Below are 22,944 nucleotides of genomic sequence, written 5' to 3' on the forward strand. Positions count from 1 at the left end.
TCTGTTTAACCTTTGTCCCCTTTATTACATAGCTGTCTTTAATATTAACAATTTTGTACTAAAGATATAAAATATGTACATTTGGCTACCTCTAACTTCTCCTTGTCCACCTTCTCTTCTTCTCTGAAGCAACTAAAGATGTGCTGTCATCTCATTTTCATTTAGAGAATTTTCCCCAAAATGTTTCTCTTGAACAAGTGGAGCATCTTCAACACACACACGTCTATCTTTTTTATCTTTTGAACTCAGATCTTGCCTTTGCTTCCACATACTGAGACACTGACATAAACTTATCTTTGAACTCTTCCTTTCATACATCCCCAAGGCCTGTAAATCCACTTTTCACTGTTGGCAACTTTTCCCATGTAATGCCTCATCTTCATTTCTGCTCAAATCCTTTGCCATGCCTCTTTTGCCTTGACTCTTGCAGCTCTTGTCTCTGGTCTCCCTCAAGATCCTCCTCTTCAAACCTCATCATAGTCAGATTGGTACTGTCTGCCTTTTCATGTGCATAAAAACAGGCAGCCAACCTTCCTCCTTCTTAACAAATTCCATCAGCTCTCCATTTTTTTTTTCAGGGTCCAGTTCAAAATTGCTCTCCATGTTCTAAAACTTGCTCCAGCCTATCCCAAACACTGTGTCTCTCTCCGTTCCCATACTACTTCCCTTTGTTTATCTAGTGCTGGCCTCTTCTTGTACCCTCCACATAATCCTATAACTTTTGGTGTGAGAACTTTCTCCTTGGCAGATTTTGACTTGAGGTACTGCAGTATCCCTTCCTGATTTACTCTCCATCTCATTTTAAATTTAAGCTGAAGATCTCTAAAATAAAGTAGGGGAAAAAAGGCAAGAGAAGAGAAGAGAAGATAAAATCTTGCACAGATAATAGTTATGGCTCCTCTCCCCTACAACTCTCTAAAGCTTTTTTTGGTACACTTTGTTTTAAAGAAGATTATCACAAATTTATTTGTTTTTTGTTGTTGTGCTACACCATGTGATCAAATAAGCATAAAAATTATTTATCCAACCTGTAATATAGGTTGCAGAATTTTCCATAATTTGTCATGCATGCCAATGGAATTCCATGCACTTCCATTTATTGCTACAGTACAACATCTCTGTTCTATCAAGCTAGCAGTGTCATAACAGAACCTGTAAAATTAACCATAGCCAAATTTAATGCCATTTGCCAATAATTTCTGCAAATTTTGCTGCACGTAGCAGGGGGATATGTTTAATGTTGGGAAGCACGCTACATGCCTAACATTGGAAATATCTCGATAGGATACAAGATCATAACTGCGCCAATGTCTTACAAGCCTTTTGTAGCATTAGGTAAACAACACTGTAATCCTCCTAATTATGTTGTCTGAAGCAGCCATCTCACTATATACTGTTCATGTTTATGATGTGACTTTTTTAAAATGCAGTCAGAGTAATCCATTGTGCAGCAGTCTTCCAGATTAAATGTTAAAACACTGATTTTTTAGCACAAAACACAAATGTGCTTTGGATAATGATATTTCCAGTTAGGAAGATGATTAGGGCACTTTAGGAGGAAAGTTAGTTATTAGGGAGCCTCTTAGGTGTCATTCTCTGAGATCAGAATAAGATGCCTTGAAATGACAGAAAATCTAGATCCAGATATACAGGTTGATTACTGGCTGAATGCTGACCGTATGTTTCTGCAGTATGAAATGTATGAAATGTATGTCATATCACTATGAAATGTAAAGCCCCTCCCACAAGCAGATCTGGAGAACATAATGCATGGTTGTATGCAGTGTAATTTTAACCATGTTGGTTCCAGGATATTAGAGAAACAAGGTGGGTGAGGTAATACATTTTACTGGACGAACTTTGTTGCTGAGAAAGACAAGCTTTCGAGTCACACAAAGGTCTTACTCAGATTGTTGTAATAAGCCATAAATCCAGTGTCTCTGAAACCCACTAACCCCCTCTTTTTGTCCTATGACTGAAGAGGTATTAACAGCTCACTCTGCCTTGAATGGTCCGTTGCAATATGTGCTAACTACTTATGCTAAACAATCTGTTCCACCTTCCATTTTGCTATGACACTAGGAGTTCCTTTCCCAGACCTGAAGAAGAGCTCTGTGTGGCTTTTAAACTTGTCACTCTCACCAGCAGAAGTTGGTCCAATGAAAAGAGATTACCTCACCCACCTGGTCTCTATAATACATAGAGACAAGACAGCATATGCTACTTGTTTGAAGCTTGGTACTCAACATAGTGCATAGAGAATTGCTAATATTTTGGACTTTTTACTCCAAACGTTGGGCATAGTGTGGCCCTACATTAGGCACTTTTTATACCATACTTTTTATGGTCTGGTACTAGGCAACACAGAGACAGGGAGGAGTAATTTTCAATATATGTCCACTTCAGCAAATCTGGCCTATAACTGAGAAAACATCATGTACTTAAACTGAAATGCCAGATGTTGTATCTACTGCATTCACTAGCAAGCATCTGCATATTAATATTTGTTTATCCCTACCTTGTTGAAATATATCTCTAAATATACTCTTTGGCAGTAAGATCCAATTGCAACCAGAGAAATCTCAGCAACATTCATGGAATTAATATATCTCTACCACATCGGGCATCCCTGATCTGTTGGATTGAGGGGGTATTTGATTTTCACACTCACTGGGCAGTGAAGTGTCATGTTCTGGCACCAGCTATTGACTGTTTATTAAAATACAATCTCCTCTTGTCTGGCATTTACAGACATGTCACAGTAGGGAATGATAGTTCTCTGTCCAAATTGGCATATTAAGATTAACTTTACTTTACAGGTGACACAGAGCATGCATAATGAAAACAATATTGATCACGTGTGCAACTCCCATACACCTGCAAAACTGATGTTAGGAATCTGGCTCAAATGGATATAACTCCTGAAAGGCACACAAATTTCTTTTTCAAAGGTTAGAATTAGAAAAAAAAATTTCACTGAGTTTCTGACCTTGGAAGTACTTACATGTGTATTCTTACTCTCACAAAGGGAAAAATAAAAAGTGATTATATCCTGTTAGAAAAAGAGAGCAAATATGGTCACGTGGTTAAGGCACTTGCTTGTGACCCAGGATACCTGCATTCACTTTCTGGCTCTGCAAGGGTTTCCTTGTGTGACCTGAGGCACTTAATATCTCTGTGTTTTCAGTTTCCTGTCTGTAAATGGAGATAGTAGCACACTCCTAATTCACAAGGGCATTATGGATATAAATAATGAACAAATGAGAGGTGCTCAGATGCTATGTACCTAAATAAAAAAGAAATAGAAATGATCCCTCTCCCTCCCTTCTCCCCTACTAATCTCAGTAAAACAAACTTTTAACTTCTCCTAAAATAATGGCTTTGGTAAGAGGATCAACATTTTCTTTCTTTCCCAACTGTTTACAGAGTATTATCTTTGCATCCAGGAGCTGTCTATAACTGGAGGAAGGAAAAAACTCATTGCTTATAGTATATGGTGCCTTTCAAAGCACTGAATAGGCACCTGATCCTGACTGATTCTTAGCACCTGCAACTCCCACTGAACTCAGCTGGTGGTGCACCACTGATGACCAGGCCTTAACTTCAACAAACTCAACACATCCACACAGGTCATTACCTTCAGTTTATTGGGAGTTAACCAAGCGTTAATTTAATATGAAAGCAAACACATTTGTCTAGCTGAATGTCCACTGAGACAACAGAGTAATAAATTAGATAAGAACAGCTGTGTCACCATCTTTTATTTTAACACACAGACTCTACATTTATGTTTACATTTTCCAAAGTGCAAAAAGAACACTAGCACAGATCCTTTGCTGTTGTTGTTGTTGTTGCAGCACATTGGAGGATGCTAAAATGAGTTTTGCCTTGACCTAACTAAATATTTAAGGATTCTATATCAATTTCATGCAGTTGTACAGTAAAAATACATTTCTATTTGGTAATTAGTATAGTCTGTTTTGTGAGATTTCTACAGCTATTCTAATCGTGACTTAGGTTGTTATTTTATAGCTAGCAGTAAAGTCGGATATATTCCTGTTACTAAATCCAGGCTATGTGTAAGTGTAGAAACTCAAGGCAAGGACTGAATGACTTTTCTCTTGCCTCACAACTGACATCTTGCCACAAGATGGCACCAAAGGACTAAAAACTTAATATTAAGGTTTCCTTGCTAGAGAAATGGAACAAAGTTTGATGGGGATTTTACAAGAGAAATCATCAACAGTTCACCTTTCAGTGAGTCAATAGGTTGTTCATATAACCCTTCCTTGCTTTGACAAGCTGCTGAATACTGAGACCTAATTTTGGTTCATTTAATATTCAGGACGTTTATTTTCCTTAAGTTTAGGTTTCCTAAAAATTTCAGAAAGGAAGGGGATAGAACTGAGAATTAAATACTTGATTTTCTAGGCACAAGCAAAAACATACAGAAGGGTATGCTGGTCACCAACCCAACACTGACAGCTCTGAAGTAACTGAATTTCATCCAAGTTAAAAAAAAAAAAAGCAACAACAACAGGACAAGTTTAATCTAAAAACTGCTGAACTGTTTCTTTTTCAGTGGTAACTGAATAGTTATAAAGTATTTTTCCACATTAACATTTTAAACAGAAATTCAATTGCCATTTCCAATTCATTGAAGTCTTTATGGAATGTACATGCTACAAGAAAGAGTCAATGATAAAAAATATTCCTAGCATATGTTTAATTTCATCGTTATGTTAATTTTTCCTAGTTTCCACAAAACATCACAATTCACGGATAATTTTGTTAAATGCAAGAACACAATTCTATGATGAAGTCAGATTGAATTGTGTCCACCTATTTCAAGAGCTGAAAACAAAGTAAAAATTCTATGCCATAATTGCAATACTAGTATTTATAATCCTACTACTCTGCCCTTATTGACACATATCTCTCTTCAAAATAGTGATAAAGTATAGTGTCTACACATAAAAAAGCAAAACTATGCATTCTCCTTAAGATTCTTTAACTAACTGCATTTTTTCTTATAAAAAACAATAACCTGAAGGATGTTTGCATTATGAAACAAGAGATTTTATGTCAGAAATGTCTTATGTTCTATTGGCACCGTTTATGATAGTACAGTATTTATCTGCATTGAAACTTGAAATTTCATCCATAGATCAATTTATTTTACCTACTATATATTAAAGTACTCACACTTTATCTCTGAGGGCTTAATGCCTCAAAGTAAGTCCACTGAAATCAATTACATGACTCCTACTGACTTCAAATGGGCTTTGGTTCAGGCCTGTATTCATCTGTTTTACTTAAACTCGCAAATGTCACTGCTGCTAGGTCATTTTTTTCCCCATATCATCTATCTTACCCTAACACTAACTGGTCCAGTTGTGGTCTGTTATCATCTAGTGACAACACAGGAACTCTTCTGCAGAGGTAAAATGCTCATAGACTAGTTATATATTCAGATCTACAGTACTGTGCTTTTTTTTTTTCTTGCTTTTCTTATTAAAAGCCTGCTAACCTATGCTTTACAAATACATATTTAATTCATATTGGGAAAAGTAATGACCAAAGTACAATACCAAAGAATTTTAGATATTTTTTTCTTGGCTCCATGTATTGTGCAGTAAGCATTTCTTATGGCAAGCTTGCAACACTGAAAAATGATCCAATCAGTGGTCATATATGCACTTAGAATAAAGGTAGTTTAGGTTGCACACTAGAGATTGAGATGAGCTGTTCCATTTGTGAGGAACTTTAAATGGCATGGTGACTGTAAAGATGAAAAGAAAACCTATAAGAAATAAGAGATTTGAAAACTGCTGTTTGTAATATTGTTCTAAATCATGAATCTAATTTATGTAATTTAAGTCCCCAAATGTAACAAATTGAAATCACTTTTTTTTTTTTAGTTTTGCATTTCAGAAGTTAAATAAGATCTCTGTCTTTCTTAGCCATTCACTCACAGGTATTCAGTTTAAGACAGCACTAGCCTAGTGACCTCTCTGTGTCATAGTATAGACTGCGGAAATATTCTGAAGATTTATATGTACCAAAACTTAAATGGGATTATTTCTATAATGGACTATGCCTCAGTTCATCACTCTTTTTCTAATTCTCATTATTCTGAGCCACTACTGGGACATATTCATATATACATCTCATGTACTTCACAGAGTGGGTTCAGCTGGCTGACACATTGTTGCTCTCTAGTCTGCGCTCTCATTCAATTTATATAATTTCACCACATAGTTATTTCATGTCTAAAAATAAAGTATTTCAATAATCAGAAACAATTACAATTTCATTAGTGGGCAGTACCTCAAAACTCCAAATAAAAGAATGAAATAATTTCCCATATATTATGTGATTTCATCAAATTAATAAGTCAATTAAATCCTCATCTCAAACCAGTTGAAGTGGGGGAGCAAATGTGTATATAATATAGTACCGTGTCCATAAAATATTAACATTCCAATGGAAACATATCTACATCCAGAGATGGAGCTAACTCCCTGAAAAGTAGGTCTGGTCCATGATACATTTCAGCCCATTTCAGTGACAAAATGGCAGATGAAATCCAATGTTGGTAAGTGCAAAGTAATTCACATTGGAAAAAAGAATCCAAATTATATATACAAAATGATGAGGTCTAAATTAGTTGATACCCCTCAAGAAAGAGATAGCGGCATCGTGAATACTCCCCTGAAAACATCGGCTGAATGTGCAGTGGCAGTCAAAAAACCAAAAAGAATGTTAGCAGTTATGATGAAATGGATAGATGATAATAATAATACAAATAATCACAATGCCACTATATAAATCCATGGTACGCCCACACATTGAATGTTGTATGCAGTTCTGGTCACTGCATCTCAAAAAAGATATATTAATATTGGAAAAGGTGCAGAGAAGGGCAACAAAAATTATTAGAGCTATGGAACAGCTTCAGTGTGAACAGAGATTAAAAAGACTGGGACCATTCATCTTAGAAAAAAGACGAATGAGGGAGAATATGATAGAGGTCTCTAAAGTCATGAACAGTAAGGAGAAAGTGCTTAGTGAAGTGTTATTTACCCGTTCACATAACACAAAAACTAGGGGTCAAACAATGAAATTAATAGGCAGCAGATTTAACACAACCAAAAGAAAGTACTTTTTCACACAATGCACAATCAACTTGTGAAACTCATTGCCATGGGATGCTGTGAAGGCCATAAGTATTACTGCGTTCAGAAAAGAAGTAAATAATTTTATAGAAGATAAGTCCCTCAATGGCTATTAGCTAAGATGGTCAGGGATGCAACTCCAAGCTCTGAGTGCCCATACACCTTCAACTGACAGAAGCTGAGACTGGATGACAGAGGATGGATCACTATAAATTGTTCCCTTTGAAGCATTGACACTGGCCACTGTCAGAAGACAGGATACTGGGCTAGATGGACCACTGGTCTGACAAAGTGTGGCTATTCTTTTTTTCTTAATCATGAGAATATTGCAATTCAATAAAATACTTTAGAGTATGAAGTCAAAAAAAATCAGATTGCTTAAAATGTCAGAGACAGGACAAGAAAGGAGAAAGGCTTTCCGAATGGCAATCAAGACTTCAGCCTCAACAGCAAGGTGAAGATGGGTGCCAATCTCTTGGTCAGTGACAGGAACTCACCTCAGGATTTCAATGGCAGAAACACTCGTCCCCCACACAAAATAATCATTTTCTAATAATGTAAACATAGTGATGTAACCCATGTCAGTATCCTACTTTTGCTGGAGACAGATATGAGGGATTGTTTCAGCCCAAAGGCTGTAGTAACTCCCCTAGCATGAAAAAGAGATATGGGTCAGGAATATGAAGTCAATTTTTTTTTTCTTTTGGTGGGTAGAAGGTTCGCTCTCTACATAGCTCTTTAATTTCTTCACATACAATCAGTGCAATCCTCCCTGATGCACAGGGCCGACTGCTTATGGATATGGCTGCAAAATTCAAGTAGTTGATCCACATGAAACCTACTATGATACTGTTGCATATATAGTAGTTACAAGGATGACATAGGCAAATACCAAAAATTATATGGTTCATGAAATCATTACATATCTTGAATATTATTACTGATATTTATGTATTTGAGATATTTCAGAGCATTTATTAAAAATAAAATAGAATATTTTAAATAAACTAAATTGATGTCTGAAAGGAAAATGTCTTCTGTTTCATGAATTAAGAATTAAATTGATGTAATGAGAAATGTTACATACAATTTACTGAGTGTTGATGTGTCTTATGAGTCACAGGGCCAAATTTTGCCTTCACATACTTCCCATGCTGCCACATTTATTTTAGGTACAACAGGATTTTCAATAAAATGAATGCCTGCTGGTGATATAGGAATATGATGCCATGGTCTCTCACATTCTGTGGTACTGACTCTAGATTCTACAATGCTGAGAATGATAAACACTGTTCACTAGACAGGATTATAATTCACCATTGTAGTCACAAATGGTAATTAGGCCCCAGTTCTGTAATGAAAATTCTGAGGATAGGCTAGTGGGTGCATCATGCATGTGATTCTCTTTGCAGGAATGAGGCTTTAATAATGCATAAATCAAAATCCATCCCCCCCCCCAAAAAAAAAAACAAACAACAACAAAACCCCTTAAAGTACTGTAGTACTGACTAGTGCAAAAGACTGTATAATTAAACAATTGGAAATAAATAGTACAGTAACAAATAAAGGATATTTACATATTTTATTATAATATTACATTTGAAAGGTTAGATTCAATATTTGCATTTTCTCATAGTTTTAATAATTAATGTGATAGTTATTTACATTCTTTTGACTTTTGTAAATCTCTCCTTGTTTCCTATTTCTTGTAAATGTCCTGGTTTGTGCTTTTCAGTTACTATCTTTAAAGTTGATGGACTGTTCTAGCGCAGACTTAGGACATTTTCATATCCTAAAGTGATTAATAATTATTTCCAGCAGTTTGGGGATATTTATTTATTAAATGCCATTTTGAAAGGATTCCTTTTAAGGGTTATATCCTTCTCATTTAACTCACTCCTGTAGGTTTCAGTTCAGCAAAACTGCTTAAGCATGTGCCTAAGTGCCAGTGAAAGCAATGGGGTTTAAGTAATTTACTTAAAAAAAAAAATAGAATGCCAAATCAGGGCTGTAACTCTTCTGAGGTACAATGGGGAGTTCTTACATGAGTAAAGTGAATAGGATTCACAAAAGTATAAAGATGGGTCCACGTTGTAAAATTCAGATCCAAACTCTTCCAGATACAGGACCTTGCTTTAGGTTCATTGCCAAAATTGTGGTTACTTGTAAAAATATATATAATAGATTTTAGGAACACAGGACTGGAAGGGACTTTTAGGTTATCAAGTACAGTTTCCAGCCATTGCTGGTGATCCAATCATATAATCCTATTCCTGAATTTACCAAATTCCATTTGAAGACTAGTTAAGTTTTTTGCCCTTATTACCCTCATTGGAAGGCTGTTGCAGAATCTCATACCTTTGATACTTAGAAACCATCAAAAAACCCTTGATGACTACAGGCACCCATCCGTGATTTAATGTTTAGATGAATCAATAGCAACCTCAATCTTAATCTAAATGTGGTGATTAAAAAGAGAAAGGGGAGGGAAAGGATAGAGATCAAGAGCATGCACAGCTGCATGCCCTAAATGCACTATTGCAGGATAGAGCCAGCTGCCATGAAGTAATTTCTCAGCATAATATGAGCCAGCTGCTGTATTTGTTACTCATTCAAAATACCCCCTGAAGATAGTAGGAGTTTTGACTGTGTGAGGAAACCAGCAATAGTCTCTAAAAGGGGCAGGTGCTCTGGAAAGTTGCAGTGACAGTATTACGAAGCAGCACCTCCTCCTGGGACACGTAGGAGTGAGACAACAAATTGGCTGGAAAAGCCCTTTTTTTATCAGAAAATTATTTATTGCACATAGCTTTTATGAGCTCAATGTAAAACCTTAGAAGATTTGGGGAGTTGTTTTGACCAGGCCCCAAAAATCCCACTCCTGCTCCTTCGGGCCTAAAATGGCCTTTGAAACCGTGGGGTATTGGCCTTGAACTGGACCAAATGGCTCACTTTTCACCAGTGCATGCTCCTAGTAAAAGTTGCACATTTCATCTGTAGTTTGCATGATTAACATGAGTTGTCTTATTATTATTTTTCAGGTGAGAATGTGCAGTTTTTCAAAAATACATATACTTCTGATATGACAAAATTCACCTTTATTTTATGTTTTTTCTCTTAGTGGAACAAACATTACTAAGAACTCCACTGGCCATCACATACAGTCCCCAGCTAAAACCCTAACCCTCCAACCTGAATCATATTCTTACCAGTAACTGCACACCACACCATAGTTACTCTAACTCAGGAACCAATCCATGCAATAAACCTCGATCCCAACTCTGCCCACATATTTACACCAGCAACACCATCACAGGACCTAACCAGATCAGCCACATCATCACCAGTTCATTCACCTGCATGTCTACCAATGTAATATATGCCATCATATGCCAGCAATGCCCCTCTGCTATGTACATCGGCCAAACTGGACAGTCTCTACCTACGTAAAAGGATAAATAGACACAAATCAGATATTAGGAATGGCAATATACAAAACCCTGTAGAGAACACTTCAATCTTCCTGGACACACAAGTGCAGATTTAAAGGCAGTCATCCTGCAGCAAAAAAACTTCAGGACCAGACTTCAAAGAGAAACTGCTGAGCTTCAGTTCATCTGCAAATTTGACACCATCAGCTCAGGATTAAACAAAGACTGTGAATGGCTAGTCAACTACAAAAGCAGTTTCTCCTCCCTTGATTTTCACACCTCAACTGCTAGAAGAGGGCCTCATCCTCCCTGATTGAACTGACCTCGTTATCTCCAGCCTGATTCTTGCTTGCGTATTTATACCTGCCTCTGGAAATTTCCACTACATGCATCTGATGAAGTGGATATTCACCCACGAAAGCTCATGTTCCAATATGTCTGTTAGTCTATAAGGTGTCACAGGACTCTTTGCTGCTATTACTATTAGACTTATTCTAATCTTCCTAAATCTAGTTTGGACACCATTCCACAAACTTTACCAATGATCCAATTTATGCAAAAATTGCAAGTTGTACATGCATACAGCAGTTAGTGTACATCTAAAATTCTTTTTTTGCACAAGCACTAATTCCCACCACCATAATTTATTACAGATTTGTAGACCTGAGAATTTTCAGGATATCTTTGTTAAAATAGTGCCAAATCATTACTGAATCTGACCTGTGACCAGAGTCTGATCACAAAGAAAATTCCGGAGAATGTGTAAACAATTCTGGGGAAAGCCTCATTCTAAGCCAACTTCTCACAAACTGTGAAGAATTCTAGAAAGAACATGAATTGTTTGTAGGCCTCTATCTTTGAACAGTACAAATCTCAGTATGACGAGAAAAAAAACCACCTTACAAATAAATTTACACTGGGAGGTTCTTATAGGAGACCAAACTTTGAAAGAGAAATGAAATTCAACTTGGAAAACAATGAAAACAAACACATTTCAGAGAAAAAATCAGAAATATTGATATTTAATGGGAGGGAGACACTTGGGAAGCTGTAGTGTGGCAGTAAAAATGGCCAGTGGCATTTTGCTCCTCATGCAAATGCATCCTGTCACAAAGCAGGGAAGTAAGAGTTCCCTCTCTAGAAGTCTGATCCAAAGCCCACTGAAGTCAGTGGAGACCTTAATGGGAATTGAATTAGACTCTTAGCCCACCATACTTCAGAACAATCTTGCCCTGACAGTGAGATTGACAAGTATTGGATGGTCCAACAAACCTTTTCCACTTGAAATTTCTATGGGCCATGAAGATAATCCTAAATCATTTGCCATTAATTGGGACTATTTACCTACACAGTGTAGGTCCGTGTTCAGAAACAACACACCGTGGAGCTGATTTTCAATCAAAGTCAATAGGGCCTGAAGATGCTCAGCATTTCTCAAAATCATTATCTGTAAGTTCTCAGTGCAATGACACAAGACCACTCATATCAGCGTGAACAGTCTGTACAGTCTTAACTGTGATGCTTTAAAACAATTTAAAAACAATTTGCTATATTTAACTTGCAAGACATTAACTATTGCTATGTCCTCTACTTCACTGCATCTTGCATAAAAACCTCAGAGGTTTTTGTCAAAGGTAAAGCTTACAAGGCGGTGCTTTGGTTGCAGTTGGAATGTTTTCAGTAATAGATATTATTTTAAGTTGCCAGCAACAGCTATTATAATATTTTGTCTGAAGGTTGTGATGTCATTAAAGTTAACAGAAAATTTGCACCCTTAGTGGGTGTGTCTATACTGCAGCTGGTTGTGAGGCTAGAGAGATCTGTGCTGGGGGCTCAAGCCAATGCACTAAAATTAGGAATGTGGATGTTGTGACTCAGCTGTGAGATGAGGGGATCACGTGTGTTTGAGAACCTAAACTGCAGCCCGAGCCGCAACGTTCACACTGCTATTGCTCGTGAACCAGCTCGAGCTCTGTTAGCACGCATCTGTATACCTGGGCTAGGAGGCTCGTTCCAGGCTGCAGTGGAGATGTACCCTATGTACCCACCTTGCAGGGTCCTAGAGCCCAGGCTACAGCCCAAGTCTGATTGTCTACACTGCAATTAAACAGCCCTTTAGCATGAGCCCCATGAGCAGGTCAGCCCTGGATGTCTAACAGCAGTATAGACGTACCCAGTGGTACTAATTTCAGAAAGTATATAATTGACTCGCCTGAGTCTGCCTTTTCCATTAATTTAATATTTTGAGAGACATGGGCAGCAAATTGATAAAGATGTTCTTTTTTGATTAAGCTGAGGGGTCCTTGAGTCTTTTCATATTGATTATTAATTAGCAAAATAAATATATCTGGAAATGATTTCCTATACTACTCAATGGTTATGATCAATAGTTGTATTGTTAGAAACCTTATAACCCTCTCTCTACCTTGAATATTTTCAGGCACTCCGTTTTCACAACACTGTCAGTTGACTAACAATTCATTTTTCCCTGTCCACTTTGCCATTTCCATTTTCAATAAAGGGATTGTTACCCCCTTTTAATTGTTTGTATCTCCAAAGCTATGCCATCACTTTATACATATCTCCTTTGCTTTCACTGGAAGTGAAGTCTAATCCTAGATGTATCATAGCTTTAAAGGTGGACATGTGTTTCTTGCAGCAACCAATAAAAGAATGCACATTACTCATATGATGCATTTTCTTAGACACAAACACATTATTTGTTTTATTTATGTTCAGCATTAGGATTATGTCAAAATTCTTCAAATGTTCAGTTCATTTTGTTAAATTAACCCATTACATATACATTACTAATGCTCACCCTGACACAGGAGGGTATGATAATTAATTTCTACATATTTTACATTGTTAATTTGAAAAAAAAATCCATGATATTACATGTTCTGTTTCTAGCTCTTTGTTCATAAGTGCAGTGAATTGCATTGATATCTGAATGACCAGCTAGCAAATGTGAAAAATCGGAACAGGGGGTGGGGGATAATAGGAGCCTATATAAGAAAAAGACCCCAAAATCGGGACTGTCTCTATAAAAATCGGGACATCTGGTCACCCTATTGATATCTACCCCTTCTAACTTCTTAAAACCCAGAGTACTATAACATCTACAGAGCCCACAAGGATTGCATTCATTTTAATTGCATGATTTTATCATGCTAAATGGAGGTATGTCATGTTTTTATGTGGTAATGCAAAGCACTGAGACTGGATTTATTGCATTAGCCTATCTGTAATGTGGCAGATGATGGAATACCAGTGATAAAATCATAAGATTTACAAAATGCATAATTACATATAGGGTAATATAAAATTGTACATGGGAAAATATTTCAAAGATTTCTGCTGTTGTCAAAAAACACAGAAGGGAACTTCTTTGGCTTTTGAACACCAGCAGAATTCTGCAAATGTCTGGGCATTTCATTTCCGACTAGATATTCTTTCTGAAGAATTACCTTTTAAAGCACCAAAAACAAAATATGACTTTGTATCCTTTATCTGTAAATTAAATATGATGTAAAGTTGGTTTGGCTTATATGTAAGAGTTGTCATAATAAAAAGAGTAACAAAGAGAAAAGTATTGTGTGATTAAATGAATTAAATAATATTGTCCCTACACTCTCACATAATTAAAACAGACACCTGCCATGTTACCTTAGAGTATATCTAGTTAAACTTCCTAAAATTCTGTATTCCCTCAGTGCAGCCTGTTGGTACCATGATAGGATTACCTACTGCAGCAAGAAGACAGGTTTGAGTTCAGAAGCAGATCCCAAATCATATGGCCTATTGATAGTGCAACCTACAGAATGTTTCAGAGATACTTCTAGTGCTGTTTATGCCTCCTGCAGCACACACTTCCTTCTTATCAACAGAATGACACAGTCATCTATTTCATACTAGTTTCCAGAGGCAAAACACAGGGAAGGAATGGATATCTAATGTGAATTAAGCGATAAGGAAAATATAGTACCCTATTTATTGTAATGTAATCCCTTTAGAACATACAAAGTTTCTTCCCTCCTTATACGTGGAGTAACCAGCTTTGATGTTAAATAGTCAAGAAGGCTAAAGAAATACACAAAAATATTGGCTAGCATATTTCTGGCAGACCATCCACATAGTAAAAGATAGACTGGTAAGCTAATAAAGAGGATTCATGAGATCAGTGGCCCTCTGGTTTGGATTGTATTCCTAGCTTTCCCCAACTCCACACAAAAGCAAACGCCGTGCTTGGGTCTCCTTTACTGTCTGCTGTACTAGTGTGGTCCAGTGGATGAAGCATGCTCAACTCCCAAGGGACAAGGATTACTTTCTGTTGCTGTACCCTGACTGCTGTAACCAACACAGTAGCAGAATGGGTTTCAATCTCTACCCTCACCCAGTAACTGCAAGGAAGTCATAATTCAAAAGACATGACAGTGAGGGGGGTGTAAATCTACATGGGCAGAAACAAAAATGCACATACACACACCCCAGAGGGATTTTTCTAGGGCAACACAGAGAGATCAAGAGCATACCTATTCTAAGGGTGGGAGGGGGGAAATTAAACAGAAAGCAAAAAGTTTTATCAAAACTCTGGAAAATGTTTTTTTTTTTTGTACATGAAATGCCATATATTAAATTATCCTTATGGGTGGAAATATTAAAGGGGAGTTAATTAATCTTATTAAAGGCAGCATGGTAAATCAGAGGGTGAACCACTAATATAATCCAGATTGATGAATAGTCCATATTGGAGTGTGCAGGGTGACTTACGTTTTTCTTAAGGGACCTTTTATACACAATTTAAAAAGTGTTTGCTGTACTACATTCAGAGTCTCTTTTTTCTATTTTAATAACTGTAGACAATCATACAAAATCAGTGAAAATTAAAAATGCTTAATCAATTTTACCATTGCTTAAATATCCAGTATATTAACAATCAAGTCATCTTTCATGTTTTTTTGACTTTGGGGTACCCAAACAGTCTGTTTGAGAGTAATTAAAATTAAACCAAGGCTCCTTCACTCTTTCTTATTTTAGATATTCAGCCTGTATTACGAATGTTATGTTAATTACGTCTCTGCATCTATTCTGTTACATACAGTAATTCATAAAAGAACGCAATGCATATATTGCTCGGTGCAGCCACAGTGATAAGTCATTCCCAAAATGTCCTCAAGTCCTTCTTTTCTACTGTATCTACTTACCTGCCTGACTTTCTATCTTTCCTTCCATTTCTGTCTATCATCCTAAATTATGGACCTAACTGACATTACCAACACATCACTGATATGTCTGAACACCAACGTATTATAAAGTTTAATTAGGAAGCCTGAGACCTTGCAACACTTCAGTTAATAATTAATCAATTAAAATTAATATTTAATATTAAAGTTAGAACCCCCCTCTCTTTTTTGCTGCCAATCCAGCAATACTTCCCTCTTACCCTTACCCTATGCACTAATGCTGCAACCTAGTGGCATGATAAGGTATGAAACAGGAAAATTCTTAGAGGATAACATATCACCTGCCACCTGGTTGTAAATCTGATTAACAGACACCGAAAATAAGTCATTTGCATGGAGATCACCCAGCTCACACACACTGTTTCAGTCATTTGTTTCCTTGGGAAATCATGTTGAGATGAGGAAATGACTTTGAGAACCGAAGTTGGGCATCATTTGCAAATTAACCTTTCTGTCTTTTACATTGAGTTATTTAACAAGAACGATGGGAAAATATGTAACTGTTTCAACATAAGCTGTTTTGTACTGTCATTTTCTAAGTGTTTTAATAGGAATATATAGCTTTAACTGACAGTATGAAACCAGTTACACTTTTTTTAAACTAAGCTCATATTTGTACCACGACTATAACCACAATATTTGATTCTACTAAAACTGTATGGTCTTATTTTCATCACTTTGCATTTTCATAGGAGAGCCTTAGTCCACAGAGAACATTCATATTATATATATATATAATTTTACAAAAAAGTACACATCAACTCCAAAGCAAAATCCACAATACTGCTCACCAATGCTGTAAATGACTGTAGTCTAAGTATCTATATACTGACATATAAATATCTATACCTACAGATATATGCCCTTGATGTTTTCCTTTGCCACTTAAAGTTACAAAATCAGACTTAATTTTACAAATATCAAAGAAGGGCAAAGGAAGCAGTAAGATCTGCTTACCTATTCCATCCAAAGCTACAAAATCAAATATAGCATTACAAAAATAAGACTAGCATAAAGTGTATGCTATGATCTATTTTACCATTAATATTCTATCACACAAAATTAAGTTCAAACATACAAACTAGCCCTGACACTTAAAACCACAGAAAACATTGATTTAAGGAGGGAATAAATTATTACATAAACCTGCTGCACAAATGAGTTTGTCGGCTACACTGGATTTTACCAGAATGGGTCTGAATTTGAGGAGTTCCCAAGGCACATACACGATTACCATCTTATGATCCAAGAAGTATTTATCTGACATTGACTCTATAAAGAGCTACTTTTTCTGCTCTGGGAAAAAACTACTTATCTTTCCAACTTCCCTCTTCTCACCCATTTCCTACACTTAATTCTCTCATCACTTTCTTTAAAGCAACTAACATTATATTCAATAACATGTGATTAGCATAAAAGTTCCTGTCACCTGAAATTCTCAAGAACATTTGCACAAAAGTGAAAATATTACTGGCAAATGGTTTATTTAACAAGGGACTTTGAGACTCAGAAATATTTTCCAAGTAAAAAATCTGGCAATAGTAACACACAAATATAAAGCCTATGGTCACCATAAAAAACAAGCAGAACATTCTTTACAGAGCTGCTTCTTCTCTGTCTGTCTGTCTCTCTCTCTCATACACACACACACGCGCGCGCGCGCGACAAAATAACGTATCTCAAAACACCTTACAAGTAATGGATGTGCAGTTTTGGATAACAGAGAGGCTGGAATGAAAGATGAAGATTATAGGAAATAGCTCCATTTGTGTGGAAACAACAAAGATAATAGGTCAGTTTTAAAATGCTGGTTGTTGTTTGTCAATGACTGCATGTGCAAATTCATTCTCTTATGCTAAAGGACTGCTAGGTTCTTCTGATTGCAACTAGTATGTACAGTATTAGTCTACTGCAAATATTTTGTGCAGCTTACAATGCCATCAACAGTTACTTCTTGGGAATATGGATTTGGACTTGCAATGTGCTGCATAAATTTAACACATAAAATATGGATTTCAATGCAGCAGCGACAATAAAGGGTCACAACAACTGCTGACTACATATATTTTCTTTCTTCTCTCTCCCTTTTTTCATTGAATTTTACCTTCTTACCACAATGTCAAATGCTTGTACAGGAAAAATGCGTGCACTTTTCCCTCTGAATGAGCGTATGTGTACAGATATATATACACACACACAAAGTATTGGCTGTACCTACCTTGCCATCAGTCTCAACACAGAGACTTGCTTCCTGAAAACTCATTTGCTTTAAGCGTTAGGATTTAATTCAATGAAAAGTCAAGTACAATAGTGTAAGCTGTAACAGACTTACAATCAGGATGCAGTCAGTGTGGGCATGTATGTGTATGTTGCATGCTATGCTCACGATAATTATGTGAAACACTATGTATGCTTCTGAAATCCAGATAGTATCCTCCCCTCCACATACACACACACACACCACTGACTTTGCAGTAATTTGAATACAAATTACAACTGTGCTGCTTAGAACCTAGCTTGGTTATTGGGGGAAGAGGAAAAAAAAGCTTTGCAAAATGCAGTTCAGTCTTGAATATGTATAAAGGCAGTTCATTTGAGTACAGTATACACATATTTATCTCAATTTCATTTATGTGTTATTTATCAAAGTGCCTTTATTATGTATAAAAGTTGTATATAATAGAATAATTCTATGGATTACATTAAATACAGTGCTGCTGATAGTTCAAAAAAATAAAACCACCAAAGGAAATACAATTATGAAAGGCTCCTACCTTTTATTCTGCTTCTGAGTAAGTGTGGTAGTGTCCAACTCAAACAACGCTGGAGAATTTCCTACTATCTTTCCTTTTTTGTTTGTTTTCTGCTGTTATTTTCTAAGACTGATCCTACTTGAATCTAACTCAGCTTCTTCTCACAGCATCACTTAATTCTGGACAGCAGGGAACCAATGCTTAGGGGGGAGCTCTCTCTTTGACTGGCTTTCATTCAAAGCTCGTGATTAAGAAAATAATAATAATAATAATAATAATAATAATAATAATAATAATAATAATAAAAAATCGCTCCCTCACAGAGAGAGAGGCTCTGCTGATTGAACCACAGCACTTGCCATGGGAAGGTTAGAGACTGGGAAAGCAGAGGCTTTCCCAAGCACACAGTGATTTGCAAGTGAATGCAGTGGGAGGTACAGAGAAAGGAAAGCTTTTTTGCTGAAGCTTCCCCCTCCCCCTCTTGATAGAAGGCTCTCTGTGTCTGAAGTCCAGGGTAATCAGCCTAATCTACTCTTTTTGCAGTGATAAACAGTAAACACATGACCACTTCTTGTAAGCATTCTTTCTTAATTAGATATATTTACATTTCCTTTATCATCAGTAATCCTGCAGTATTCACCATGGCAATCCACTGAACAGTAACTAACTAAATAAACAAGATACCAAGTTAAATTACAGCTAGCTCTGAGATGCAAGCAGAGAGTTATTGATTATTATTGTTATTGTTTTCACTGAACTGCATAACCCATTAGTTTAAAAAAAATCTGTCTCTTCTGCTCCAACAGTGTTATATTGTGTACAAAACAGAGCAGGTTCACATCATATAAAATACCAAAATACTTCTAAACCTCATCTGAGAAGATGGTACAAAGCTACTATTCATTCTCTCCAACCTTATATTTTCTTCAAGTCGATATCTGAATCACTTGTGTTTAGCATATTGTTATTTGGATCACTACACTGTAGCTTCCCATTTTGCTGATGTAATCCTTTTCACAGGTTTAAACTGTAACAGCTGATGTTTCCTAATACAACAAATTGGACTCAGCACAATCCCACCTTGGATCATATTATGCCCAATCCTTTCTCTGTATTATAGTAGAATATTGTGTAACATTGGTTAGGAGAGATACAGCAAATATCCATCTAAGATTACGTCAGTGGATGTCAGTATTGCTCCATCCAAACAGTGCCAAGAGGGAATTTTTCTGGTTGTAAAAAAGGCCTAAACCCTTCCCCAAAAGTTAAGATGTATCAGATTCAGGGTGCAGCACAATGTGAGAGAGAGACAGATAATATCAACAATGATTTACTAGCAGTGAATTGCATTACACTACAGAGTAGTCTCTTCAGAGGAAGGGATAGAAGACTCATTGCCTAAGTCAGCAGGTCTTAAGATGTGATCCATGGACCAGGGAAGGTCAGCAGAGCAGTTGATGGTGGTCCATGAGTGCTGAAAGGGCACATTCTGCTCTCTCTCTTTCCCATTTCCAGCTGATGAATTCATTAAAAAAAACATCAAGAACTAAAGTAAGTACTTTCTTTTTTCCATGTAAGCAATTGCTCCAGTTGCCACAGGAATGTAATGGGATCACTCAAGGGAGAGGAGGTGATCTGTGCAGTCACAAATGGGAGGGAAAACAGTTCATTGATGTGGCCCATGCAATGCATGGAGTTTGAGAATGCCTTTGCTAAGGTCAGTCACAAGTAAAATAGTAAAATTTATTGACATGAAGGAATAAAACAATGTGACACAGAAAATCTCTCTTTCTTTCTCTCTCTCTAGGATATAGCACAATGCATAACATTTTAAAACCATTTTATTTATATTTCTTTCTTTTCCCATAGCTAGCTCAATATGACAAATAATGATCTTGCTTCTGTTCCTGCTTTACATAGAATTTCATTCTCCATCATTCACTCTTTCTCAAGGAGGGATTAGAGTATGGAATTAATAAATCTGATTTCCTTATTCTCTCCAACATGGGGAGAGCTGTCCACACTTCCCACCAATCTATCTTGCAACAAAGCTGTGACATCTTTACTGACCTCCAGTCTTTCTCTTTATTCATATGAGGCAGGAAACATAAAATTTCTTTGTGTTTGATGGACTCTTCCCCAAACTGAGTTGAATATGGTGTTTACAACTGCCTTTTCCAGCGGGACCAACTGTGCTTCTGCTTCCTAAGAGCAACATGACCAAGGGTGGCACCTGCAATACCAAGTTGAATAGTTTCTTAAAGTAACAGGTACATTGAAATAGCTGCAGAGAGTTACAACAATTTTTTTAAACATATATTGCTGTGAAATAGCTTTGCAAACCTGAATAGCTGTTCTGATCACGGTCTAACAGATTCTTATGTTACGAATTGTTGATAGTAATTTTTCCTCTTTTTTTACATTTCGTCTTTGTTATTAATATTGCAGTCATCATGAAATAAATAAAATGATAATGTGTATCAACAGAGCTATTTTATATATATTCATAAAAACATATATATATATGCACAGTCTCTTTTACACACACGGAGAGGACAAGATGATTTAAAGGACATTCTTATTCCATAATAAGACTGCCTTGTTCCAGTTTACATTAATTCAAACTTAATCTTAATTAAAGTGGACTAAGCAAACTGGAACAAGGCTCTCTTACTCTGGAATAAGAATGTCCATACATGGAGTTATTCATAAATAGCTATCACACTCCAAATTCACGTTACCTTCATCTGAATTAACAGTCAAGCATAGACAACATCTAATAGGTTACTAGCTTCTGTTTCTCATGGAGTGGTCACCATTAAAAAGTCAACATTCACCCACAGTGATAACACAGTAGTATCTAAAATAGAGCCGTTATTTACTCTCAAGAATCCAAGAAAATACTGGCAAAATATTTACTTTCTAATATCTACCATTATATACCGTGTGTGAGGAGGAGTACTATTATAGGCAGGACTGGTATCACTACCTATTTTAAGGTTGCCTAACTTCCCATTATAAGCCCATTTTCAGTAGCTTATAACTTTGCTATACTTTAACCATTTGGGTTGAAGTTTTCCTTGCTGTATGTCTGCCTCAAGCTGAATTATTTTAGTAAGTTTCAGCCAAAACCAGTTATTTGTTTCTGAGACCGAGGCTAGGGAAAATACACTTTTTTGCCTATGTTAAAATATTCTGGAGACCTTTTCTTTGAAAAAGCTTTAAATACTGCAATGCTTTGGAACTTTTGTGTCAGAAGTGTGCTTTTTGCTAGCCCCATTAAAATCCATCCAAATTTGGCCAAGTTATATAAGACTTTGGAAAAACTGCAGTTTGCATACATGCAACAGAGACTTAGTGTTTAGAAGCTATACTTCCCAAAGATTACATCCACGCAGACCAAGATTTACTATGCAATTGCAGGTCTGGGATGCTACAGGCCATGCTTGGTCCAGTTCTGGGAACCTGAACTGAGTGTGGGGAATCTGCTTCTCCCTGTGCTCTGAATCATCCCCCTGCAGGGCCCAGGAAGCTTGAAAGAGAAAGTGGCATGACTCAAATGCAGAGGGGGACAAAAACAGATTTGCAGAGGATGGGGAACAAGCTTTACATGAAAAAGCTGGGTCACTGAGGGTCACACATTTTTAGTACCACCTGAAGGAAAGACTTCCTCTGATAGGCAAGTTGGGGAAAAAAGCCTATCTCCTGGGATAGAGCAGCTAACCAGGGCTGCTACAGGCAGGTGGACCTCTCCTCACTACCCCTCATCAACCCAACACCATTCTCACAGAAGGCAAGGGAGCAAAAAGAGCCCAGCAGCTCAGAACAGCTTCCTTCTCTTCTCCCTTCTCCTCCCCTTCCTGTGAGCAACAGAATGGCTTCTTTGCTCCTACCCTCTCCATGCAACAACCTGCCTGGAAGGAGGGGGAGGTAACTCTGCTGCAAACCCTCTCTCCATGCCTGGTAGAGGGAGTTGATGAACTCCAAAGAGCTGTAGGGGGAGCAGAGCTGAGACTGGAGGGAAAGGATGGCAAAACTGATATGGGGACAGGAGTGATTTGAGAGTTGGGGCAGAATTGCTGGGCCAGGAGATGGGCAGATGTGGGGGTAATGAGACCCCTTCTTTCACCGCTTTTTTCCCCACACCACTTTAAGCAGTAGGGACCAGAGGTCAGTAGATTGGAGCATGGAGTCAGAGGGAAACTAGAACTGGGAATTGGGGTGAAGGAAATGGACTGTCTGGGGCTTGATCTGGAATCTAAAGGCGGGGAGTGGGACTGCAACTGACTGGAGATTGGGAGCCAGGGGATCGGTGGGATACTGAGGTCAAATGAAA

General features: G+C 37.1%; 1 protein-coding gene across 1 annotated transcript in view; it reads right to left on the bottom strand.

Moving 5' to 3' along the window:
• The window catches only part of LOC115646190 (cadherin-10-like), a 154,455-nt gene extending 135,578 nt beyond the window's left edge, over window positions 1-18,877 (bottom strand). Inside the window, 1 exon segment of the mRNA XM_030551750.1 lies at window positions 18,630-18,877. The gene's annotated coding sequence lies outside the window, so the exon portion shown is untranslated.
• Window positions 18,878-22,944: the final 4,067 nt, after the last annotated feature.

The sequence above is a fragment of the Gopherus evgoodei genome, chromosome 2 (genome assembly GCF_007399415.2).
Source record: "Gopherus evgoodei ecotype Sinaloan lineage chromosome 2, rGopEvg1_v1.p, whole genome shotgun sequence".
Taxonomy (NCBI): domain Eukaryota; kingdom Metazoa; phylum Chordata; order Testudines; family Testudinidae; genus Gopherus; species Gopherus evgoodei.